Raw genomic sequence first — 27,662 nt, 5'->3', positions numbered from 1 at the left:
CTGACATTATCATGTTAAGAGTTCTTGTCACATTTTATTACCATTTTCTAAACTATAGCGAATAAACTGATAATGTGAGAAATGTTGGTGTCAGAATAAATTTTGGTTTGACTATATATATATATATATATATATATATATATATATATATATATATATATATTATAACTCAGAAATTATGCATCAAATTGATTGACATTAAAAATTCAAAGTAGACATTTTGTCAGTGAATGGAATCCCTTGAAATCGAACCCATGACCCTAGAGTTGCTGGTGCCTTGCTCCACCAATTAAGCAAGAGGAACATCTTGGTAATGTTCGGATGAGTTTATTTACACATTTGCTTTTCATACCAAGGTTTGGAGACACATTATTCCAACAACAACACACGCAGACACATTTTTATCACATTATCCGTCCTTTTTTCTGGCCTCTAATGGTTCTGCTGCCAGAGGGCAGACCCTCAACGACACAGGGGTCACCCGGGCGTCACAATGTCACGGCAATGAGCTTTCACCTCTGCCTGTGGCTCCAGGCGGGTTCGAGAGATCAGTGAGTGAGTGTGTGTGTTTTGAATTCGGATTTGGGATGTTCTTTGGTTCAGAGGTCATAATTACATAGGGTCAAATGGATTACCTTTCACTTAGTCACACACAGACATCTTAAATATATATATAAGCAGAGTATGTGTGTGTTTGTAAGTTTTGGCGTGTGTTTACATATATGCGTGTATATGGTGCATGTGTGTTTGGGTGTCTTAGCGTGTGTAGTTATGCATAAGTGTGTTTAAATTTTATGAGTTTGTGTATATTTTTGTGTTTATGTGTCTTAGTATATGCGTGTGTGTGTGTGTGTTGGAAGAGCCTCTCCCCACGTCTGAATGCTGTCTTTGAGCAGTACTTTGTGGATTGGCCAAACTCAAATATTTGCTCCCTGCATATTTAATATTTATGATGTCTGAGACAAATATTGAGCCATGCAGTGAGTGATAGACAGAGGTCAAGTACAGGAGCAGCACTGGGTGCGGTTCACGCAGATGCATGCTGTACTACTTGTGAGGGCCATTGTTCAAAATTCTGAAATAAGTTTCGTTTCAAATCTACAGGTGTGTGTGTGTTTCATGTTTAGCTTGCCAAATGATTCATAAATAAAATAAATCATGTATTTTTTTTTCTTATTCTAAAACTGAAAACAAAATTATAGGATTAGGATTTGTGTTCTGTTCTCATTTAGACAGATGTGTGATGTGTAAATGTGTGTAAATATGTGTGATTCCTCTCTTTTTAAGCTCTAAGAGACTCAAGCCACATCACAGAGTCACTCTGACCATACTGTTTACACACACACACACAAGCCCTGTTTGCTCAAAGACCATCAGGTAAATATGACACAGGTCAGCGAACATCTATGAATATCTTTATTCTACATTCATAAAAAGCATGAGCACAATCCCGTGACATAATTGTGTTGAAGGTTGTTTTGTCAGAGTACGTGATAGCAGTTTAAAAGTGTGCAGTATCAGCGTAACTAAAGCTCGGGCCTCAGACTGTCTTTGAATGGCGTATAGTATTACCACACACCCACTCTCACTTAAAAAAATACTTGTATATATCAGATCAGTTATATCATTTTACTCTCTACCATCTACTTTGTATATTATTCTTTTTTATCTTTGACCTGTCCTGTTTCTGTCTTTCTGTTGCACTGCAGAGCTTCTGTCACTATAACTAATTCCTCATATGTGACCCTGGACCACAAAACCAGTCTTAAGTCGCTGGGGTATATTTGTAGCAACAGCCAAAAATACATTGTATGGGTCAAGATTATCGATTTTTCTTTTATGCCAAAAATCATTAGGATATTAAGTAAAGATCATGTTCCATGAAGATATTTTGTAAATTTCTTACCATAAATGTATCAAAACTTAATTTTTGATTAGTGATATGCATTGCTAAGAACTTCATTCGGACAACTTTAAAGGCGATTTTCTCAATATTTTTATTTTTTTGCACCCTCAGATTCCAGATTTACAAATAGTTGTATCTCAGCCAAATATTGTCCGATCCTAACAAACCATACATCAATGGAACGCATATTTATTCAGCTTTCAGATGATGTATAAAACTCAATTTCGTAAAATTGACACTTAAAGGGATAGTTCACCCAAAAATGAAAATTCTGTCATCATTTACTCACCCTCAAGTAGTTCCAAACCTGTATGAATGCCTTTGTTCTGCTGAACACAAAGGAAGATATTCTGAAGAATGTGGGAAACAGAGCATTTCTGGGGCACCATTGACTTCAATAGTGTATTTTTTTTCCTACTATGGAGGTCAATGGTGCCCCAAAACAGCCTGGTTAAAAACTTTCTTCAAAATATCTTCCTTTGTGTTCGGCCGAACTTTCAAAATTCATACAGGTTTGGAACTGAGGTGAGAAATGATGAACATATGTGTAAACATACCTGGCCAATAAAGCTCATTCTCATTCTCATTCAACTTTCAGCTACACACACACACACATACATTTACCTAGCTAAATGAGGACATTTGATTTAAGCCAATTAAAACATGTTTATTCTACATACAAATACTTCATTCTGATTGGTCAGTCACAGCATTTTATGATCAAATATTTTGATATTGTCACTTTCTCCTTGCATTGAAGTTAAAATAAAAATTTGATTTGATTTGTTAAGCAGCCATGTAATAAGTTGGATAATGTAAATTCAGCTGGTTATTATTGCAGTACACTAAGTTACAGATGTTATTCCTGTATAACAATTAAACATTTGTTTATTTATTTACAGAAATATCTCAGTCCAAGACCATTTATTTAATCTTTTAACTGTTTAGTTGCATTAAAATTTAAGTAACACTTTATTTTAAGATGTCCTCGTTATGCATGTTACATGTACTTACTATTGTAATAACAATAAATTATGCATAACTACATTCAAGCAGCCCTAATCTAAACCGTAGTCCTAACCCTAACCATATAGTTAATTTATATTACTCAGTTCTTAAATGTATAATTACACTGTAGTAAGGACACCTTAAAATAGTGTAACTAAAATTTATTTTATTTATTAATTAGCCATGTAATAAGTTTGATTTACTTTATTACAGACTAAACCAAACATTACCATACCCCTAAAAGAAAACTTAAGCATTTTTTTTAAAGTTTGTTTTATACATATATAAAAATTCTGTAAAAAATAAAATAAATAAAACTAAAAAAAAAAATATATATATATATATATATATATATATATATATATATATACACCCTCACACTCTCTCATACACACATAAATATCTCAATCCAAGACCATGACGACATCTGTACAGAGCTGTGTGACCTTTTTCTCTCATTCTTTCATCTTTTATCTCTCCACTATGTTCTTTTCTTCTGCTTTCTTGCTCCAATAAGTGGCAAGAATGTCCACACGCCGAGTTTGAGATGTCTTCCTTTGTTCCCACAGGCAAACAACACGCCTCTCTTTAGTCATTTTTCGCCTTGGACAGGAACGAAGGATGAAACGAAATGAGAAAGAGACAATATTCGGTGATGATTGGGTTGGAGGTGGCAGAGCAGAACTCAGATAGCGACATAGACGTTTAGTCATGGAGAAAGCAGGTGTGCGGTGGAGCTTTAACGAACGGATAACACACAAACACACTGTATCATCAGTCCTTTCAGAAAAAGCCATTAAACTGTTAGCTAAACGACAGCTGAGACTGCATTAGCAACATCGGCGCTGATTAGCATCTGCACGCACACACTCGTGCGAACGTGCACACGGTTAGTCTCGGCGGAGCTGACCTGTTGACATGCCGATCGGTTTGTCAGAGATGGATGGAGTGTGTCAGAACTGTGGAGGAGGAGTGTAAAAGAGATGGAGAGGAGGAGGAGAAAGAGAGAGTGACAGAGGAGCAGATGGATGGGTTTAGGGCATTTACAGAGATGGAGGGAGGCTGTTAAGAGTGAAAAGATGGAAAGAAACAAAAGGAAATAGACATCTGAGAGTTCAAACTGAGAAAAGAGCCTGAGACGTCACTTTTTGGCTTATTCAACCTCGTGAAAGCATCGAAGCGAATTCAAAAAACAAATGACGGAAAGCATGTTTGCATCCCATCGGCGGCAGCTGGAAGAGCAGATCTGTCTCTTTTATACGTTTGTTTCCCGTCTTCCTCAGATAACATTGAAAGGAGAGAGAGCGAGAGATAGAAAGAAAAGAATGAAAGCGTTTACAGGCAATGCAGCCTGATGAGAGGCGAGATATCATCTTCCTCCTCCTGTGTGTATGAGAGCAGGCGTAAAGAGCCTCGGTGTAAAGGTGATGACATGTTCATGAAGTTTAGCACTGTTCCTAAAAGAGACACGAGTGTCTAACACACTCCATCCTGTCGTCCTCTCACAACATGTGAGTGAGCGTTTAAGCAGATACACAGGTGGTTTTTTACTGCTTTATGTCATGATAATTTATAGACTGCACATCTGAGTACTATGTGCTTGTGCTTAGAAAATGTAGTATTAACACAAATTGCAACATTAAAGTGCATAGTCAAATTAAATCAATTTTTTACATCATACAAAATATTAAAAATGTGGACAAATGAAAAAAGCATAAACAAATACAAAAACAAACATAAACACTGTTTTTTTATGCATAAAGTCATGTTTGTAAAAATGTGCCTGTTTCAGAATAGAACCAAAAAAACTTGAAAACTTCGAAAAACACAGACTAATAATAATGTATAATATTAATAATATATAAAATATATAATTTGTAATATTATCATTAATAGTATGTACATGCAAAATAAAAATTAACATGAATGAATTAGATGGTCAAGACGGTCATATTGTGGAGGATTTGACTGGATTGTGGATGTCAGGCCAAGATTATTGTTGATTATGTTTATGTTTGTATATTATGTATAATGTCTTTAATGATAGCATGTATAAACAAAAAAAAGAAAAAGGGATGGTAAATAAAAGTAGATTGTCAAGTTTGTGGTAATGTGTCTTGGTTGGAAGTTTTTAAAAATGTGGAGAAAGTTGTTGTATTTGGTTGAAAGCTTATGAAAAAATGTTTTTGTTTTCCTTAGAATAACACAATAAGACCAGCAACACTGGTCAATTTTGATTTCATGTTTTCTTTAACACTGAAGCAGTGAATGCCAGACTGTTGACAGTAGGCTGAAAGCAGTGTGGATTTGTATGTTGTTATCCATCTTTCTTGTCAAGTTGTGAAGTATCCCTTGTGTGATCATGTTATTGTCTGTTTGTTCTCTTCTGATGCATCATTATTGCATTGTGTTGTTGTGAAGTCTAACTGTGTGTGTGTGATACGCAGATGAGTGGATTCAGCCGTGAGAGTGTGAGAATGCACTGATAACCATGTTCCACTGTGCCACGCTGTGCTCAAGTGTGTGTGTGTGATTATGAGAACAGACAGATAGTCGTGTAGCAGCGCGTCTCTGTGTAAATCCTTCTGTTCTCAATTACCACTGGCAGCCAGTGACACTCTCACAAAGACAGCGAGAACAATAACTGCTGCTGTGTGTGTGTGTGTGTGTGTGTGTGTGTGTGTGTGTGTGTGTGTGTGTGAAAGAGAGGGAGAGAGATGCTTCTGTAACTCTCTCAACTTGCTGATCTTCTTTTCACTACTTTTTCACTTTTCACTGATTCTCCATACAAGTGGAGCATGTGGCTTTATGGATGTTATCTATCTATCTATCTATCGTTCTATCTATCGTTCTATCATTCTATCTTTTGTTCTATCTATCTATCGTTCGTTCTATCTTTCTATCTGTCCATCGTCCATCCATCATTCTGTCTATCTATCTATAAATCTATCTATCTATCATTCTATCTATCTATCTATCTGGGGTGCGTTTCCCAAAAGCATCGTTAACCAACTATGGTCGCAAGTTCCGTCGTTTCCAGCATAGTCCAACGATTCGTGTTTCCCGAAACCATAGTTCAAACGAACGTTCGCAATCAGCGTCACAAACTTACTTGGTTGGAACTGCAGCTCTCGACCTGTGGTTAGAAGCATAGTTTCTTGTTAACAAGATATATGGGCTTAAATAAATATGCTCTCGGGCACAACAAGCAAGCTAACATGCAGTACTATCTGTATCTTCCATTCTATCTAAATATAAAATGCATTTTAATTATGTATTTTTGTAAGTGCCGTTTTTGAAAAGTGCGCATGTGCATAAATGCCTAAGGGAACCCCGCAGTATGGCGTAAGAGGGAACTCGCGATGAATCAAACATCAAATAAAGCAAAATGACAGGGAACAAAAAATAGTGCCATGTTCAATACAGCAGCATCTTAGAGATCTCTAATCAGTTAAATAGCATAAGTTATTCCTCCACCACATGCGTGTGACGTCATTAACAATGGTCCTATGTTGTTGAACTAATGTGGTTCAAACCATGGAGATGCGACTGTATTCGGGAAACAGTTGTGACTAGCTAGTTTGTTTCCAAAACAATGCATCGTACTATGGTGGTTAATCAGCGAGTTACAACGCTGTTTGGGAAACGCACCCCTGTCTGTCTGTCTGTCTGTCATCGAATTGATCTCTCTATCCGTCTGTCCATCCATCATTCTTTCCATCTATCTATCTATCTATCTATCTATCTATCTATCGATCGTTCTATCTATCGTTCGTTCGTTCGTTCGTTCGTTCTATCGTTCGTTCTATCGTTCGTTCTATCGTTCGTTCGTTCATTCTATCGTTCGTTCTATCTTTCTATCTGTATTGTTCTCTCTATCCATCCAACCATCCATCCTTGCATCGTTCTATCTATTGTTCTATCGGTTGTTCTATCGCTCGCTCGTTCTATCTATCGTTCATTCTATCGTTCGTTCTATCTTTCTATCTGTATTGTTCTCTCTATCCATCCAACCATCCATCCTTGCATCGTTCTATCTATTGTTCTATCGGTTGTTCTATCGTTCGTTCGTTCTATCTATCGTTCATTCTATCTTTCTATCTGTCCATCATCCATCCATCATTCTGTCTGTCTATCTATCAATCTATCCATCATTCTATCTATCTATCTATCTATCTATCTATCTATCTATCTATCTATCTATCTATCTATCTATCTATCTATCTATCTGTCTGTCTGTCTGTCTGTCTGTCTGTCATCGTATTATTCTCTCTATCCGTCTGTCCATCCATCATTCTATCTATCTATCTATCTATCTATCTATCTATCTATCTATCTATCTATCTATCTATCTATCTATCTATCTATCTATCTATCTATCTATCTATCTGTCTGTCTGTCTGTCTGTCTGTCATCGTATTATTCTCTCTATCCGTCTGTCCATCCATCATTCTATTTATCTATCTATCTATCTATCTATCTATCTATCTATTCTATCTATCTATCTATCTATCTATCTATCTATCTATCTATCTATCTATCTATCTATCTGTCTATCTGTCTGTCTGTCTGTCTGTCTGTCTGTCTGTCTATCTATCTATCATTGTATTGTTCTCTATCCATCCAACCATCCATCCTTTCATCGTTCTATCTATTGTTCTATCTTTCTATCTATCTTATTCTATCTATTGTTCTTTCTGTCGTTCTATCGTTGTATCATTCTGTCTATCCGTGTGTCGTTCTATCTATCTATCAATCTATCTATCATTCAATTGTTTTATCTATCTATCTATCTGTCTGTCTGTCTGTCTGTCTGTCTATCTATCTATCATTCAATTGTTTTATCTATCTATCTATCGTTGTATCGCTCTCTATCCATCCATCATTCTATCTATCTATCTATCTATCTATCTATCTATCTATCTATCTATCTATCTATCTATCTATCTATCTATCTATCTATCTATCTATCTATCTATCTATCTATCTATCTATCTATCTATCTATCTATCCATCCATCCATCTATCCATCCATCTATCCATCCATCTATCGTTGTATCGCTCTCTATCCATCCATCATTCTATCTATCTATCGTACTATTGTTTTATCTGTCCATCTATCTATCTATCTATCTATCTATCTATCTATCTATCTATCTATCTATCTATCTATCTATCTATCTATCCATCCATCTATCGTTGTATCGCTCTCTATCCATCCATCATTCTATCTATCTATCGTACTATCTATCGTACTATTGTTTTATCTGTCCATCCGTCCATCCATCTATCTATCTATCTATCTATCTATCTATCTATCTATCTATCTATCTATCTATCTATCTATCTATCTATCTATCTATCTATCGTTGTATTGTTCTCTCTATCCATCCAACCATCCATCCGTCTGTTGTTCTATCTATTGATCTATCTATTGTTCTATCTTTCTATCTTATTCTATCTATCGTTCTTTCTGTCGTTCTATCTATCGTTGTATCATTCTGTCTATCCTTGTGTTGTTCCATCCATCCATCCATCCATCCATCTATCGTTGTATCGTTCTCTCTATCCATCCAACCATCCATCCGTCCGTCGTTTTATCTATAGTTCTATCTATTGTTCTATCTTTCTATCTATCTCATTCTATCTATTGTTCTTTCTGTCATTCTATCTATCGTTGTATCATCCTGTCTATCTGTGTTATTCTATCCATCTATCTATCGGCTGTTTTATCTATTTGTCTCTCTGTCTAACTTGCAGTTAAGTAAAATATACACTAGTACACTATAAAAAGTGATAAGTTGACTTAACTTAAAAAAATTGCGAAAACCCGTTGCCTTAAAATTTTTATAACAAAGTCGCGACTTTGACTGGTGCTCAGCTTCACGTTTTTAATGTGGCGTGTTTTTGAACAGCCTGTCTCAAGCTGCAGTGATCTGTTTCATTCATTTTTGTGCTGTGTTTTTGTCAGTTAAAAAATAAGAAGAAAATGGCAGTTAAGAAGAAATTTCTTCTTAAGAATGTTTTCTGAATCCGGCCCCTGGTTCGTCAAAGTAAGTGTAACATATGATAAAATTAATATTGTACACATTTGTCTAGACATCTTTATCAGATCGACCCCGGTTGTTCGGTGTCTGCAGCACAGATGACACGTTCAAGAAACCTCTGAAAATGATTAGCAGCGTTTTTACATCTGACTTCTGTCTTCTGACAGATAACAGCAATCAACAAAACTATTCTCTCCACTTCCAGAACGAACATCTGCAGTATCTGTCAACTAACGAGCCGCAGTTCGGCGGTGCTATTTCTGAGACGAAGTAAAAATTAAGCCTGCGGAACAGTCCAAAGCCAACTTTAGCCTGCAAAGGAAGCAATTACTTAGATCCAAACTTGATGACAAGCTTAAGTTCCAAACATGAGGTTAGCCTGAACGCGTGGTCTTTCGTGGAACGAGGCCCACTCGAAGAATGAGAGATGACATGAGACAGAAAGAGAGAGAGAGAGAGAGTTCATGAAAGGATGAGAAGCGAATGTTCTGACCCAAACGCTGCCCTCCTTGTCGTCCATAAGATGGATGGACTGGGCTTTAGAAGGACTCTAAAAGTAGATACGCACACAAACACACAGCTCAATATAGACCAGCGTGGCTCATCACTCTTCAGTAGACACAGAGAAAGAGAAACGTTCCCTTAAACATCAAGACAAGAACTGAGGAAATTGATAGGTACAAGCTAAACGATGGAAAGACGAGAAGAGAAGTTTCAGAAATATGTAGGGAATTAAAGGATAGATGAAGAGAGATGGAATGCAAAAAGAGAGAAAAGAGCCCTATTCCAAAACCTAGTAAGCCGTCCAGCTGCCTACTGCCTTATAAAGCAGCAACTGATTTGGAACGCTCTACTTAGTTAGCAAATTTGTATTGATTTCATTGCAAGCAAGTTGAGAAGAACATGATGCACTAATAAGCATAAATACATATAGCACAAACATTTCTGGTATAAAATTATTTTATTTTTTATATATTTTTATTATTATGAATTCATTTATAATCAACATTTCTAATGCGTCATCTTCCATATTGTATATATTTCTTAACAGTGACAGTTTGCTGCAAAGCTTTCTAGAATTGCATTACAAAAACTTACCATTTTGCTACCATTGTATTTTAGACTTCTACATGCTACTGGTATTTTGGATATGTACCGTGGTACTACTATGATATTTTGGACATGTACCATAGTAATATTGTGATAATTTAGACATGATCTAACCATGGTGTTTTGTACTTGTACTATGGTACTACTGTGGTATTTTGAACATATATAATAGTACAGCCATGGTATTTTAGATGTGTACCTTGGTTCCTTGGGCTTGTACCATGTAGTACCATGGTATGACGGCGTTTTAGAAAAAAAATCTAAAATGATGAGGTTAAAGTCATAATATTTTGAGAATAAAGTCAAGATTACAAGATTGACGTTGGAATTACAAGAATAAAGTCGAAACATTTCAAGAATAAAGAGATATTTTATTAATCTTAGATTTTATTTTATTTTTTAACGTGGCACTAAAATGCCATCGTACCATGGTATCATGTTATTTTTGGAAATGTACCATGATATTTTGAATGTGTTCCATATCATTCAATTTTGCACATGTACCAGATACTACCATTGCATTTTGAACTTGTACTATGGCATACAATTGCATTTTGGATGTGTACCATGGTACTTTGGACATGTACCATTGTAGTAGCATGGTATTCTTCAAAGTGCCTTTAAAATATACTGAATTTCAGGTGTACTGCATAGTGCCATAGTATTACTTTATAATACCATCACTGTCCTATGGTACCACTACAGTACTTTTTAAGGAATTGTAGGAGTCAGCATAATTATTATGCATTCATATCTAGAGCACTTATGATGCCTTTAAATGTTGCCTGTTTAGGCATCTCTCTAGGTTTTGGAACAAGGCTTTGTGCAATGAATGGGTCAGAGATGTGTTTGTGTTTGGGTTTATGTGTGTGTGTGATTGGTATAGCAGACGTGCCCTGCTGTTTTATTTCTTTTGTAAAGCATCCAGTTCAACCAGCGTTGAAGCAACGTTACATTTAAGTCATTGCAGCGCTGCAGCTGAGACCACAGGAATGCAACTCTCTCCTTCATCCTCCCTCTATTCACTATCTCTTTCTCAGCCTGTTTTTCTCTCTCTGCTCCCTGTTTCCTCTCCAGCTCCTGTCTGTCCCAGACTCTACCATTAACCCTGGAAAAAAAGAAGCTGTCAGAGCAGTAACAGGAGCTCTTGGGTCTTTGTGCATGTCCAGTCAAATGAATCGCACACGTGTTGGTCTTTTACCTGTCTGTCTCTCATTTGTGTCTTAGCTCTGGGCTCAGCTGGTTCCCACTCCGGATGGTTTTGTTTCCTTCTAGCCACAGCGCTCAGCTTGTTCCAGATGCCCAGAATTCATTTTCATGACACTCAGGAGGGATTTTACATCCCTAAACTGATACAGTTAGCTCTCTGTTTTCATGATAACAGATGTGTTGGGATACACCCATGAGTGTCAGGCCTATATAAGAGATGTTACTGTTTTGTTTTTGAAATTGAATATTATCAATTATATTCAAAATAATTATTTATTTAAATATAATATATAAACATAAAAATATTTTTAAAATATTAAATAATATAATTTATATAATTTGTTTCTATAAGTTTGTTTAGAGGTTAACGGGCTTTTAAAATAAATGTTTCGAAGAAAAAATTTAATTGGTGCAAGAAATTTAACAAAAGAGTTTTCCAAGAACCTTAAATGTCCCAGCTTATGTCTTAATGATTACTAACAAATTCTTCAAGCACAAATGCATAGTCTAGTTTGTTTTGTGCAATATTCAGGGCAAACATTAACTAGAAGGTCAACAAACAAATTGAATTTCTTCCGCGTTATTTGCAGTACAGAACAATGTGCTGTAAATTACAGAAACTTACACTTAGCTGCAAAGTGAACTGCATTATGCCGTTATTGTAACAGGTAATTTAGTCAAAAGTCTGAATTTTATGCAGATTAAATAATGACCGAAATTACTAACTAGACATTTAATCTTTTTGGTAATAATAGTATCAAAAACGGAGACCTTTTACATTTAGAAGTCTTAAAGGTACAGTAGCAAGAACAGCCTATTTAATTTTAAGAGTCAGAGAGATAAGAAAGTTATGGCTGACTAACATTATAAGCTTAAGTCTTCAATATAACGACTTCAGTATGCACCGATGAGCTTTTTCTCTCGCACTATTCTCTGTAAAACAGCTGCTCTCCTATCAAAGCAACAGACTCGACACTGAGTGTCTGACAACCCTGAGTGAACAGTGATAGATGTGTGTTTGTAGGGGATGGTAATGTCTTTAAGAGGTCTGTTTGAGGGATTTGAGTTCATTATGTGGACCTACATGCATCATTTACTGATCACTCTCCCCAGTTGCAGATTCTGTTTTTCTCCATGGCTCATCGTTATTATGATATCAACTCATCCACGGAGATATAAAAAATAAAAAATTAAAATTGAGAAAGAGCGAGACAGGGTCAGAGAGTTAGACAGAGGCACATGAGAATGGAGACTTTCATTTGACTACTGCTGTTTTTATTCTGAGCTTATGATATTTTTGATCTCCCTCACTTGAATTTGTCCCTCATATAAATATTTTTAGATTTTCATGATTTAGTACGTTTATTTAATGTTTGCTGGTCCTGACAGTGTAGTTAATTTCAGGTTTTATGATCCTTGTGGGGACATATGGTATGCAAATTCTGACACAAACACACTGAATGTTAAGTGTTATAATCAGAGTGGGAAATAAACATTTTGCCAATGCAAAACTGTCCAATTTTACCAGCCACTTAGATTTTTACTAGCTTTTTTTTCTTGTTTTGTGTTTTGTTGAATGAATTTTTTTTCAGTCATTTTTTTTTTTTGCAGTGACATGCAACTAAAGAAACACATCTTAAAGCCAAACAGACATTCACATTAATATATGCACATTAATGTGCATGTCTGTTTGGCTTTAAGATGTGTTTCTTAGTTGCATGTCACTGCAAAAAAAAAAAATGACTGAAAAAAAATTCATAAAAACTTTATTATGCATTATTGTAACTATGCACAGTATGCACTGATAAGCTTTAATTGCACATCACAGCAAATACAAAAAAAAACAAAAAAAAAACTGCATTTGGCTGGTAGCATAATTTCCCACCCTATCTACAAGACTTCTTGAAGGCCATTTCCCAAGCAGACTGACAAATTGAATCACACACACACACACATGCATTATGGCATTTAGAAAGGTACTCACTTTTAAAACTGACCTGGATGTGCCCAGGTTTACTGAAAGGGTTTTGTGTAAGTTAATTAAGCTTGATTAATGGTGTGTGTTTTCGCTCTTGTGATATCTGTGACGACACAAAGCAGCGTTCAGCCACGTCAGGCTCAAAGATCACTTACCGACACACTCTCTCATCAATCACACACACACACAGAGCAGTGTGCAGACTCGTCAAGCTCCACAAACACTGAATAAGTGTTTATGTGATCACATGTGATGGGTCCCCTCTTAGTAACACACAGTGTCATCAATCACAGACACACACATAAACACATACATGCTCACATACACTACCAGCCCAGATATATCTCCCTGTTTTCTTCTTTTGTCTCTCATTGTCTTCCTTATAGCATTTTTCTCCTCTCGTGAATGTACATCATGTTTTTTGTCATGCTCTAAGGCCTTTTGTCCATTTTACTGTCAACATATCTCTTGTGTTTCTCTCTTTCTTTTTCTCTCTTTCGTTCCCATCAATTCCACATTTTCTCTCTTTTTTCCCTGCTCCTTCGCTCTCGTTTTCTCTCCCCTTCCCTTTTTATGTGGAGTTGCCGTAGGCGGCATGGCTGGCCGGCGAGGGTCACCAGAGGGAATTCTGGGAGCTGAGGTTCCAGTCATCCATTACCCTGCTTGTTTCTCACTCTGGCAGCCCTGCGACAGGGTTCTATTAAGAGCTCTTACACACACACACACACACACACACATACACTCATGCATTTGATCAGCGCTTAGATTACACTCTAAAAGCGCTGGACACACACATCACACTGTGTCGCAGACAGCCTCAGGCTTCTCGTGCATGTAATGGCATACAATATTCCACTGCAGTTTTCCTCATTATGCATGTAAGCATGTATTTATATGTGAGTGTATGTTCAGGTGCAGGGAATGTTCTTGTGTGCTAACCCTGACCTAAAAATGCAAAGCGGGGTTGAATGAAAGTGAGAGAGAAGAGTAATAATAACAGTTTTTGTTTTGGTTGCTTGTTTGATAAAAATGAGAGTGGACAACCTAAAGTTACCAGGAAATACAAGTTTTCAATTAGATTTGTATAATTTCTGGAAAAAAAAAAAAATATATATATATATATATGGATAGCTATGCAAAACCAGTCACCATAGGGAGTTGTTGTTGCTTGGCAATGATGCATTAAATTGATCAAAAGTGACATTTATAATCTTACAAAAGATTTCAATTTTAAATACTGTTCTTTTGAACTCTCTATTCATCAAAGGATCCTTTAAAAAAAGTATGTTTCTGCAAAAATATTAAACTGTTTTCAACATTGATAGTAATAAGAAATGTGTCTCGAGCAGCAAATCAGTATATTGGAATGATTTCTGAAGGATCATGTGACTCAGTGCAGACTGGAGTGATGCTGAAAATTCAGCTTTCCCATCACAGAAATAAAATACATCTTACAATATATTTAAACAGAAAACAGTCAAATTACAATAATATTTTACAATATTACTGTTTTTACTGTATTTTTTTAATCAAATAAATGCATTTAAAAAAATAAAAAATTGTAACGACCCCAAACTTTTGAACCGAAAAGGTTTTTTTGTAGTTTTGTAGTTTTATTGTCTTTAAAATAAGAAACGGTAAGTTATATGTGTTGAAAACAATGCCATTTAATGCCGTCTTTAAGTGTTTACTGTTAAACATATTACCAATTAAACCTTCATTGTTCTGCTATGAATAGACAGTCTCTCTTGACTTTACCCCCTTTAGTTTTATTGTTAGAGAAACCCTTAAGTACTATCATTAAATCTACATATGCATTCACACATAGCACACACACATATACTGACACACATTCCATTCGTATTTCATACAGACACAAACCAAACACTATTTCTTCTCCATGAATCCCTTTTGACCACATAACACCTGGTCTTAAAGCCTGCGGTAAACTTTAAAGTGCTGTACAGCTGCAGCATACATCATAAACCTGCGACCAGCAGACATAAGTACATCATAAACATGAGCCAACCCTCACACACCTCACAGCTGCTCAGCCAAACACACACCGCTTTATAAACCTCTGACTCCTCTTTATTATGACATCATAAACATGAGCCCTACATCCAAATTCATGCATGTGTGTCTAAAAAACCTGTGAGAGGAAGGAAAATGGGAATAAGGAAGCAAAGAAAGACAAGAAGTGAGGAAGGAAAGAAGACGGTAAGAATAGAAGTATGGAAGGAAATAAGGAAGAAAAAGGAGGCAAGAAAAGATGGATGATTTAAAAGTGGAAAGAATTAAACAAAGAGGAAAGGAAATGGGAAGAAGAAAGGACAGAAGTAGAATATGAATGAATGAGGACATAAAGAAGACGGTAAGAAATAAGGAAGTATGTAAGGAAACAGTGAACTTCCTTGAAGATGGGAAGTGAGGGAGAAAGAAAAAGGAAGCAAGGAAAAAAGAAAAAGGAAATACAATATGGAAAGAAATAAGGAAGGAAGGAAAGTAGAAAGATGGAACAAAAGTAAGGAATGAACGAGGAAGGAAAGATAACAAGAAAAAAGGGAGTAAGGAAAGAATGATTTCCTTAAAGCAAGGACGTGATGGGGAAAGAAAAAGGAAGCAAGGAAAAAAGGAAATATGGAAAGAAATAAGGATGGAAGGAAGGAAAGCGGAAAGAAGGAACAAAGGTACAAAATGAATGAGGAAAGAAAGAAAAGAAAAAGGGGAGTATGTAAGGAAGGAAGAAAAAAGAAAAGAATGTACAAGGGATCTTTAAAACAAGAAGGTGAAAGAGAAATTAAGTAAAGAATAAAAAGGGAGTAAGGAAGAAAGATAAGAAATGAAGGAAGGAAGAAAGGAAAGAAACAACACTGTAAAAAGTGATAAGTTGACTTAACTTAAAAAAATTGAGGAAACCCGTTGCCTTGAAATTTTTAAGTAAATGATAATTAAAAAAATAAGTTAATTGAATTGTCAAGTTCACTTAACTTTTTTTTTAAATTATTATGTATGTAATAAAATGTAATGTAATGTACAATGTAATGAAGTACAAGGCTTAAGAGTTAGAGTTGCAATACAAGGAAAAACGAGAACTCAAGAAAGTGAAAAAGAAGACGAAAGAGTGGGACAGTAAAAAGTGAGATGACAGCTCTCTTGTCAAACAAACAGATATTTAGTGCGAGCTCATCAGTGGAGCCGACGCTCTGTGTACACACTCTCCATGTCTTCATAATGACCAACTTTCACTCTTTATAAACAGATGGAGGGAGAGGATTATTCACTGATAGAGAGATGGAAAGAAGCAGAGGGAGTCGGGGTCTCTGTGTATGACTGATCTGAGTTATGTTTTGACAGATTTAGGCTTTCGGGTTGAAGGGAAACTTAACACCAAGATATTTATGGATTTTTGTGAGATATTTTTGGCTTTGTGATGCTGTAGTTTGGTGTTGGTTTATTGGATAGTGATTTTGTTCTAATAAAAAAAACTATATATGCACTATATACTGTTTTAAAGAAAGACTTTTTTAAAGAAATTAATACTTTTATTCAGCAAATACACATTCATTTGATTAAAGCGATTAAAGTAAATTCATTCATAATGAAGAAGATTTCTATTTCAAATCAATTCTGTTCTTTTGAATTTTTTTATTCATCAAAGAATCCTGAAAAAAAGTATCACAGTTTCTACAAAACTATTAACACTGATAATAATAAGTAATGTTTCTTGAGCAACAAATCAGCATATTACAATGATTTCTGAAGGATCCTGTGATAATGAAGACTGAAATAACTGCTAAAATTCAAATTTGTCATCACAACTAATCTTATCTCAAACAGTTATTTTACATAATAATATAAAGGAAATATAATATTTCACAACAATACCGTTTTTACTGTATATTTTATCAAATAAATGCAGCTTTGATAAGCATAAGTTTTTTTTTAATCGTCTTATTATATATGAAATTATTTTGAATTACAATATTATATATTTATTATTATAAAATATTATATATTTATTATTATATAATATTATAAAATAATTTTATAATAATTCATTTTCAAAGTACGAGAAAGCTAAGTACTAAAAAGTACTCAAATGTATAAGAAACCAAAATCATTAAGTCAAATCAGAAACATTAAATTCCTTACTATTAGCATGAATACAAATGAACTGTGGTGGTTGTGTAAGATGTTCAAGCTGTGTCTGGTAGGATCTGTGCAGGAGTGCACCGCTTTGAAGGTGGGATCTAAAGAGAGGTGAGTGTGTAGAAATGTGTGTGTGTGTTAATGAGAAGAGAATGTGTGTGTAATCAGTAGCCGTTTCCTGTTTCTCCGTCTGCAGGGCCCCTCTCTCTCTTTGGCCTTTTGTTTCAAACTCCGTCCAACAACTTCAGGGAAACTACCGTCTTTGGTGTGGTCAGTGTGTTTGTGCATGTATAAGTGTGAGCCTGTTTCTGTACTAATCGATATTTCAGGGCACTACAGATGTTGTTCGTCCACAAGAGAGAGGAAGAGAAATGTATCAATGTTAGTTTATGTAAGGAGAGTGTGTTTATGTAAAGTTCGCTGAAGCTTCTTGTGTTAGGACTTCATCACTGTGAAGACTAAAGAGAGAGAGAGCGATGTAAAGAAAGAGCAGAGGAAAGAGCTTTGGTGTTGTGAGTAATGCAGAGAACGCGATGAAAGATGGATGAAGAGTTATGCCAAGAGAAAAGATGGAAGAGTGAAATATTGGAAGGATGGAGAGATGACGAGCGAGGAAAGAGGGAAATAAAGAGGGAGAGAGAGATGATCTAGTCATATCCCAGTAGTGTTCCATCACCCCAAACTCACAATAAGCATCGATCCACCTGTACCTGAGTGTGTGTGTGTGTGTGTGTCGCTCACCGTTGTCTTATTCGCTCACACACACACACATGATTGATCACTGAATCAGTCTCTCTAACATTCAGCCATAAAAGCTATAACTGGTCCTCATAAAAGCAGATTTATCAGGCCAGGCCTGCCCGGTGCCCGCACGCCGCCCAAAAGCATGTGACACCTCCATGATTGGGCTGGAATTGAATAAACCTGCACTATTGACGCCCATGTCTGACAAGTCAATCAGCTCCTGGTTCAAACGCACACAAACACACACACACACACACACAGACTAAAACATAAGAATAGAATCTCCTGAAAAACTTTGGGTTTCTGCATACATTTAATATACAAACAAACTCATAAACGCAAACATGTGGCCATTTGTGTCGCAGCGCTTCAGTGTCTTGCTGGGTTAAATATAAACCAACTCTAACTTTGCTCCCCTTTGAAGCTACTGAAAACCAGTGAAGCTCTAAATAGGAGTAACCAAATCTCGCTGCGACAAGTTAATTAGGCCGAGTTGTCTTTTTTATCCTCTTTGAAATGTTGCGTTCGGTTAGTTCTGCTTGCAATTAAACTAAAGGGTGTCCATTTCCTTTTAAACGCTCCTTAGATAAACTCTCAAACATAGCCTTCGGAGAAGTCGTCAATAAAAGTTGCCCATGCGAAAAAGCCTATAGGAATCCAATCGGAGAAAAAGATCACAGGACTGTAGAGGAAATTGGTCTTTTTTTTCTCTAAAGCCTACAGTGAGCATCACAGCTAAACATGATGTTACATTAATAGGCTGTGATTTACATTATCTGCACATAATCCGGTTGGCTTTTTGAAATATCTGAATTCCATTTCTGAATGGCGCTTTTATTTGACGATCTTTTAGCACTCGCGATTTTTGCTCGCAATTAAAAAGGTGCGAACGCATTATGGTGGCAGGCCAAAATGAAAATTGCTGCCGCGTGCCTGTTAGCACATCAGTAACACGTGTGCGCCGGTCGCCTCCGAAACACCTGCATTTGCAGCCTTAAAGGTTTTTTTTTTTTTTGCTTTTCAGTTTAAAGGGTGGCGCTGAAAAGATTGCGTCGTGCGCTAAGTGCCTCTTACATGCGTGATTATTAAAACGTAGACCTGACTGTTTTAATGGCCACAGGAATTTCATTTCCCGCTCGGTTTAAGACACCGAGCGACGGCCTGTGGATGTAATGAGCCTTTTTTGTGGTATCTAATTTCCCATTACGATAAAGGTGCGTGTTGAGTGTGTGCGCGTGTCTGTTCCTCTGCCGGTAAGCACACCGGATAGGCCGATCTCTCAAATATTAAATATGAGGCTTTAAATTGGACACGGCGTACGGGAGAGCTTGCTGTTAGCTCTCAAGTGCATCACACATCAAAGGCTCTCGGACAGCTCAATAAACGTAATGAATGTTCAACACCCCCGCCTCGGATCTGAGGTGGTACGTTCTACTACTTTAGCATTAAAATAGTCTTTTAAAGATGATGCACACTGGATTTTAACCCTGTAAAGCCTGACGTGAAAATAATGGTCAGGAAAATCTAAATGGAACAGTTTATTGAACATTTAGACAATTTTTTTAACAGAATAGCAGGCTACTTACATAAAATGCATATAAATATCAATTGTCACTCTGTATCTCCAATAAAACGACTGTCTGTATGATATCTAAATGCTTAGTTTTATGATGAAAGCTCATAAAATGCATGTTTCAATGCAATACAATGAAGATTAAGAGATAAAGATTCCTCAAATGCCATATTTGATACTCACATTTTAACAGAATTCTAAAAAATTATGTATGGATAATCAAGTAAATAATCAAGTTGCTTCACTTTGAAATATTACTGACAATATAAAAGTTATACTTGTGTTTACTAAAGATTTCACAGCAAAAAAAAAAAAAAGAACGTGTACCACAACCTAAAGATGGACGTTTTTTAAATTATCCTAAAAGGCCTTTTACTTGCTAAAAATATATTATCTATCAATCAATGGAAGTAGTAGATTGTAGACAACAGGATTTTCAGCAAAGTTTTGATCCTACTGAGGCCACAGAAATTTGCATATTAAATATAATATAGTAGGCTTTATAGGGTTATTACCCTTCAAAACACTGAGATGTCTATGTGTGTGAGTGTGTGTGTGTGTGTGTGTGTGTGTGTGTGTGTTTTACTGTGGTAAATGAAGTTGATATTTCCAGCATGTCCTGTTGCGTTTTAGGTACGCTTCTCCCGCCTCACCTAATTTATGTTTTAAAAACGTTACCTCTGACACAGCTGCCGACTTTATCGCACCCCATGGCCCGGAATACAGTTTGGGACGTGTGTGTGTGTGTGTGGAAACGAAAGGGAAGTATCTGTGATTACCGCAGCCCCCTATCATAAACTCCTCCTTTCCCCCGTCCCCCCGAGGTGGCACATTCCAACGGTCGGCTGTGTGCCGCGCGGTGCCTGAGGCCACACTTCAGGAGAGACTTCTCAACCCCGAAAATCAACGGTGTGAATACAAGTCCAGCACTTCCCACCTATGTTTTTGAGGAAAAAAAAACGCATCCCCCCGTGGCCCCTATAAGTCTCACGGTTTGAATAGCGCATTGTGCTGCAGACTACTGGTTCTGTTTTAGGCCGGCCTGTGTTATTGCGCCCGAGTCACGTCTTGTCATTCCCGCTGTCAAAGCAATTAACTTCATGTTAGCCAGAGAACACAATCTATCTGTTTCGCACCCGAACGTCTGGCGCAGTGGGTCCCGCCACTTACACGAACGCGTTTCGTATCCAAAACATAAATTATGCTTGTACTAACTGATCCTCCTGAGAAGACCGCAGCAACTTTTTAGGCTCTTAATGATGAATTGAAGATGTGTGATGTTGCAATAAAGTGGCGCATATTGCATTTAAACAATCAATCTGTGGTAGCTGTTCGTTCCACGCGGTTGTTCTTCAAATATAAAGACTAAATTATTCAGCATGTAGGTGGAAGTTTTGGGAGCTCAGCCAGTTTTGTTTTCACTTGGATGTGTGTGTGCTTGGAGATGAAACATAGGCCCCTCGTCATGCATTCGGGCCCCAGGGCCCGCAGGGGACGCGACGGGTGAGACTGCACAGACGGGGCCAAGATGATGGGGTACTAATTCAACACAACGTACTCCTGAAATAGACGGCAGAAACACTCTCTCTCTCTCTTTCTCTGTGACCCTGGCGAATGAAAATAATCTTAAATAATTAGGAGCGAGCCAGGGACCGGGTGAGAGGGTAAACACAGCGCAGGCGCGATGGACTAAGCCAGGGCACCTCGGAGGAGGGGGGCGCGCTGACCCCGTCCACATAAAGCTGTGATTTATGGCACGCAGGGCGCAGCAGCGGGGATGCGGTACCTCTCTCAGAGAACCAAATTACCGAGGTGGAGATTAACACACACGCTACGGGTCTACTTCCAGATCCGAGGAAATTTTTTATTTACATTTTTCCACTTTCATTTCCTCCCTTCTCTTTTAATGGTAATTGGTTGGTGTTAGGAAAGAGAGCTCTCAAAGCCCCTCAAGAGTGTTTTATTTAGGGATACAGATGGAGAAGAGTGGCAGTTTTGTGTGCCACACTTGCAATATTTTTTTAAATGTCAAAACATGCAGAATTGCACTGACAGACGTGCCATACTTAATCAATCATCTTGTCAAGTTTTGATGGTATTTGTTTATTTTTTATGCTTAATTATTTTGGTTTTGTTGCAAAAGAAAAATGCTGAAAAAAGTAGAAACAATATTTGCATCCATGTTGGTTTCACATTTGAAAAACCTTTTTACCACTTCAAACAAAAAAAGAATTTATTGATTGATTTTGAAATGTCAAATGGTGTAGCCATCATGTACTAAAATAAATGCTAATTACAAATTTTTCTTTTTTTTGCAACCCAAATGCATGTGAGTGTGAACATATTTAAGTTGAATTTTTTCTAAATATCATTCGATTTGAGTCAAGTTTTCTTAAGTTTGCTCCATTTGACATGAACAGAATGTGCCGTTTCCGAAAAGTGATATTACTAAAAACGTAATGACTTTGACATGCAGTCAAAGGGCTTTTCTCTGTGTTATGTTTTTCTTGTCACGTGAAGTTCAGCATGGATTCCTGCATGCCTCGGATGCTTCACATTTGAATTTGGTGGAAAAATTAATTTGGTTTATTTTTAAACAAGTCACTTAACTAGGCTACTTAAGAACTAAGAACAAATGATTGACAAACTAATGTCAGTCATTATTTATTTCAGCCTTTTAATTTTTTTTTTTTTTTTTTTTTTTTTTACAATGTCCTGACAGTTCTATCTACATGTTTGTACTTTACCTCACAAAAGTATCAACACAACACTTTTAATTCAGAAGCCGAAAACATGTTCATCATAGACTAGGCGTATGAAATTGTCCAAATGAATTGCAGTATTTATGTACATCCCCTTATTAATGCTGTTGACGATGACGTTGTTCTCATGAGTCTATTTGAAACGTAAACTAGCCACGTTTAAGAACATTATATAGCTGTTTTCATTAGATTTTCAAGCTATTAGAGGCAAACAAAAGATGACTAAGTGGTAAGGAGTCTCAGCCCCGGGCTCTAAATTGGTCGGTTGGAGCAGTTTTAAATGAGTTTTGGTTGAGCCATTGATTGAGTGGCCCCGCGCTTTAAATTAATAGCTGGTTGTGGAGTCCAGCGTCTGCAGGGAGGCGCGGTGCAAGCTTAATGCAGCTTTTCGCTCCTGTCAATGGGAGGTCTATCTCGATGAATGGTTGAACTATTTCATGTGGATTTGGCTGCGATATTTTCCTTTTCTCTCCCCTTCCCGTTAGGATGTGCTGGAATGCATCTCGTACACAGTGTTTCCATTAGAGCGCGACTCCAGGGCCGCGGGAGACCGCGGGGAGCAGCTCCTTCCCGGCGTCAGTTTCTCGCCCATCTGGGATTCCCCTCCGCACAACTTTAGCTAACGGCTTAATGCGCGCGGTCCAGCGCTAGTTCTCTGCAAATAAACAAATCCGAGCTGCGGCGCTGCCTGCCTGCCAAACTATTGCGCCTTGAATGGGGAACGGTGGACGCGTAGCTGAATCCAAACTTTAGCATACTGATTTTATGTAGCGAAACAAAATACATGATGCAGCTTTAAAGCGCTCCAAAACAAACAAACAAATAAAACAAGCGTGACCAAGAACATTTTGAAACAACTTTAAAGCGCTTTCTCAAAAAATAAATAAATAAAAAGATGTCATTTTAATTTGTTATTCTGTTCAAAGAGTTTATAAAACGCCAAACATTTAAAATTCTCCGAAATGCTTCGATCACAACATGTTTTGTAGTTATTAATTGTTAGGCTATACGGGTCAATGAAGTGACTCGCGTTTTCCTAATCTATGAGGTTAATTAAAAACACATTAAAATGAAGCAATTCAATGGCTTCAATAAAACTTTTATTTGATGAACTTCTGTAGCCTATTAAATGTGATTTTAATATTAATGTTGCACTTAAAGTAAAAAATGTTAGGTGGTGTAACTATCCGATTGTAGAAAGGAGGGGGGAAAAAAGTTTAATTTAAATATCGAATATTTTGAAAGAAAAATAAAGAAATGTTGGCATAAGTAGCTTGGTATAATCATTTATTATATATTTAAAAATAATCAGAGGGCCTAAAGCAATTCTGTTTTAAAATGTTTTTAATACTTAAAAATGTCAATAAAATAAAACAAGGCGTACCAAACGTGCAGGAAGCCATTTTTTGTCATGTGACAAGAAAACCATAAAATAGAGAGGACCTCTTTGCACCCTCAACCTCTGTCAAAGTAGCCTACATTAAGTCGTTATTATGTAATATCTAGGCAATCACATAGCTATATCATTTTTATGAAACATGAAAGTTTTGTTCAGGTTAAGGAATTGAGAAAATATTTGTAATCAATATTTTTAACAAAAACGTTTGAAAACTTTTTGAAAAGTAGCCTAATAATTTTGAAAATATTGTAGGCCTATTTTAGTATTTTTTACTTGTTACATCACCACATTTTCAGAGTCAAAGACTACATGATTACTAACATGGCACGTGTTTTAAACTTGATTGTTTTAAAGGATTTCTCCCAAGAAATCATCTCTGATATTTGTAGCAATTTGTCATTGATCCATGTGCAGTCAGCTGTAACATGTAGTTTAAACAAACACCCAAACAAAAAAAAAAAAAATCTACTATCTAAATGATAGTGCTTTTATTTAATAAATTCATTATAAAGTCGGATTAAATTCAGTTTTATTGAATTCAATCATGGTTAAGCGTCGAGTTGCATTGTAGGTCGTTCAGGCGATTTTCTATTTGGAGGCAATACAACTGAATCTTTCATGTTCCATCTAGCAATTTGACGCCTTAATGTGTACGGCGTTGTGTGCAGCAATTTCGCAGCCGTGAAAAGAAATGACTCCCGGTCTCGGTAGCTCCACAGCTCCGCGCTTGACTGATGCGCTTCCCTCCAGAGAGAGCGCGAGCGAGCGAGAGGCGGGCAGTTCTCTAAATAATACAGTCTCTAGACTCCTCGAATCTATCGAATTAAACATTTGTGCCCATTCAAATACTGCCTGCAGGTTTTTCCTACACACATGACATTAAACAACGTGTCACCAATGCAAAAAAATGCAACTTCATTCCTGCGGAAAGCGGAAAGTTTTCAAACCCGGCTCACTACGCCATCTACCGGAGAGGTGCGAAGTGACGCTCCAGGAGTTGCCCCTGCCCCGTGGGCTCTCTTACCCCGTGTTACCCCTGGCTTGGTACAGATACCACCGGCCCTTTTTGTTTATCTGCTATCGCTTCCTCCTTTTCAGAACAATTCAGCTGAGGAGCCTCTATCACCAGCCTCCATCAGACCCCGGCGAGGCCAGGCAATCACTTTCCCAGATTACTTGTATTTAATACACAATGCATCATAAACCAAATCCCTCATCCTGACAGGGAGAAAATAGAACAGCTCATAGCTTGAGCTTTCCCAATTTATGGCTAAATTAAAAAGGCTTCCAACAATGGACAAGTCGAGGAATGGCAGGAAATCGATGCGCGGCGGACCGGGGTCTCTTTGCGGTTCTCAAGGAGCGCGGGTGTATGGGAATCTTTGGCGAGGGCCGCCGTATTTACACATGATTTTTCCTGTCCTTCCTCCGCTTCTGCCCTGCGATTTCATTAAACAATGGACATTATCTAGACCTTGAGTTCAATGTCAAAGATAGGCCAGGGAGACATATTCATCTTCATCAGAGTCATTAGAGTCCCGTCAATGGATTGCGCTTCTTACATGCGCTGGACTCTAAAAGTCTCACTCTTAAAAATAAGGGACTAATGCAATATGAGATCGTTCAAGTTCTAAAGTTCTTTAGAAACTAAAAAAGAGTGTTAATTGCTAAACCACTTGAATAATCTTTATTTTAAATATAGTTCGCTAGATTAAAAAAAATAAATAAATAGGCCAAATAGGCTAATGCCAAACAAAACGTGAATCTAAAATAACCGCTTAATGTCTGTATTGAATGAAAAATAAAAAAATAAAATAAAAAATAATTTAATTTTATAGAGATGTTGTTAAAGTCTTCCTTCTCATAAAAAACGTGAAGTTTGCGATTTAATAATAACAAATAAAAAAACTGTTTGGTGAAATAATGCATTTTGATTTGTGTGTGTGTGTGTGTGAAGAGATGGGAGAGAATTTATTTTTCCTATCGTATTCAGTCGTGGGCTAGGAGCAGGTGTATTGTGCATGAGGGGGGAAATAAGAAAATAATTATTTGAAAAGTTAAAGTCGCTCTTTTGGTGTTTACTAAAGCTAAACGTAAATGTTACTTCTTAAATTAATCGTAATGTTAATTGCACGCCATTTAGTCTTAAAGAAAACAATCTAACAGAGTTGCACCTCTGTGCACTTTCACTTGCACGAGCCTCCCTCGTTTTCGCGAGCGAAGCAAGCGGGGAGGGAAAACGCCGCTGATTTCGTGATTACTGGATGGCTTCATCAAAGCGGGGAAATTCGGGTCTATCCACGAGCAGCCCCGTCCCGACCTCGCGCTGACCTCGCCTCTCCGCGAGCGTGGGGGAGCCTCGCGCAACTTCCGACCGGTGGACACGCGAGACAGATCCCCCCTCCTCCTCATCCTTCTCCTCCTCCTCCTCCTCAGCGCATCTCCCTCGCATGGGACAAGAGAGGATCCACTGGAACGGGACAGACAGAGACACTCCTACACGTTCAGATCAGTGTAGGTGGACGATCCTCGCCGTCCTTCTGTTTCTGTTTCTTTTTCACACTCTTTCACTCGCGATCCGATGCCAGAAAGAGGGACAGTGAATAAAACCGCCAGTCACTCAGAGCGACACCTGGGGACTTTCAGCCGCACGATTCGCGGAGGAACAGACTGAAGTTGGACAAAGTTTTTGTCCGCGGGGAAATTTAGCGTGTCGTCCGCTTGATAAGAGCAAACCGAGAGGAGAGAGACAGCGATTTTTTTTTTTCTTCAGCAAGAGACACGGGATACATGCCGCAAAACACAGCGGTCGCGTACGAGCTTCATTCGGGGCTGTGAGTTTTTGGGTGCCGTTTCATTGATTCATTCTTCCCAGTGAGATTTCCGTGGAGTTCTTAAGGTAGGCGGTTTATGTTCTTATATCAACGTTTCTCTCTGACAAGCCGCGAATTAATGGTCAAATAAAATTCCATTCATCCTTCACCTTTGAACTTGTTTAATTGTATCGAACGAAGGGCTTTGGTTCTTTGCTCTGAAGCGTAACGCTTAAATGCATTGTGTGTCGCTAATATCTCTAGCTTTTTATTTATTCATTTTTATTTGTCTATAGATTTTGTACTTTTGTAGTATTTTGGGTTTTTTCCTGAGTAACATTTTATTGCCTTTTCCGTTGAAACTTATATTCTGAGCGATATTTCACGTTTTATTTTTGTTTTAAACAATTGTTTGCATCGTTTTTCAAATGAAATGAATTTTGTTCAATAAAAGTGGCCTAGCAGATGGGTTCTCATCACAAAACAATAGAAAATAAAACTGAAAGTTATTACAGCTGACAAATGTTTCTAGTTTTACGAGTTTAGTTTGTAGTAATAAAACATTTTTTTCTTTTTCTACAAAAACACATTGTTTTAACAATATCTTTCTAAACCATTGTAATACACTTTCTTTAGCTGTTTATATCACTTTTCCTGTTTATTTTCTGACATTTTGTTTTTATCTATTTATTTGATTTATTATTTGTTTTTATATTTCTTTTGAAAAAGAGAGATGGTGAGGAGATGATCAGGGTTGTTTGGGAGGGGGTGAGTTTGCGCGCGGTGGATTTGTTTGGCTTCAAACTACATAAACTCAAAGCCTAAATATAAAAGAAATGTTTAGTTTGCACTTAAATGCAACTGTCCCGTTTTTTATCCGTTAATAATGTGTGCATATTTGTTTCACATCACGGAAAGAGCGAGAGAGAAAGTTTGTACGGACTGTAATATTAGTCTGGCA

The 27,662-nt window shown here is 37.1% G+C and overlaps 1 protein-coding gene across 15 annotated transcripts in view; it reads left to right on the top strand.

Moving 5' to 3' along the window:
• The window catches only part of mecom (MDS1 and EVI1 complex locus), a 169,792-nt gene that overhangs the window by 114,465 nt on the left and 27,665 nt on the right, over nt 1-27,662 (top strand). The window contains exon 1 of one of the 15 annotated variants that reach the window (XM_058799828.1): nt 25,195-26,787. The exons of the other annotated variants lie outside the window; for them this stretch is intronic. The gene's annotated coding sequence lies outside the window, so the exon portion shown is untranslated. Of the gene's footprint in view, nt 1-25,194; nt 26,788-27,662 lie in introns of those variants that run through there. 15 annotated transcript variants of the gene reach the window in all.

This window comes from Onychostoma macrolepis, chromosome 15 (assembly GCF_012432095.1).
Source record: "Onychostoma macrolepis isolate SWU-2019 chromosome 15, ASM1243209v1, whole genome shotgun sequence".
In the NCBI taxonomy this organism is placed as follows: domain Eukaryota; kingdom Metazoa; phylum Chordata; class Actinopteri; order Cypriniformes; family Cyprinidae; genus Onychostoma; species Onychostoma macrolepis.
This window is presented reverse-complemented; position numbering and strand designations above follow the sequence as displayed.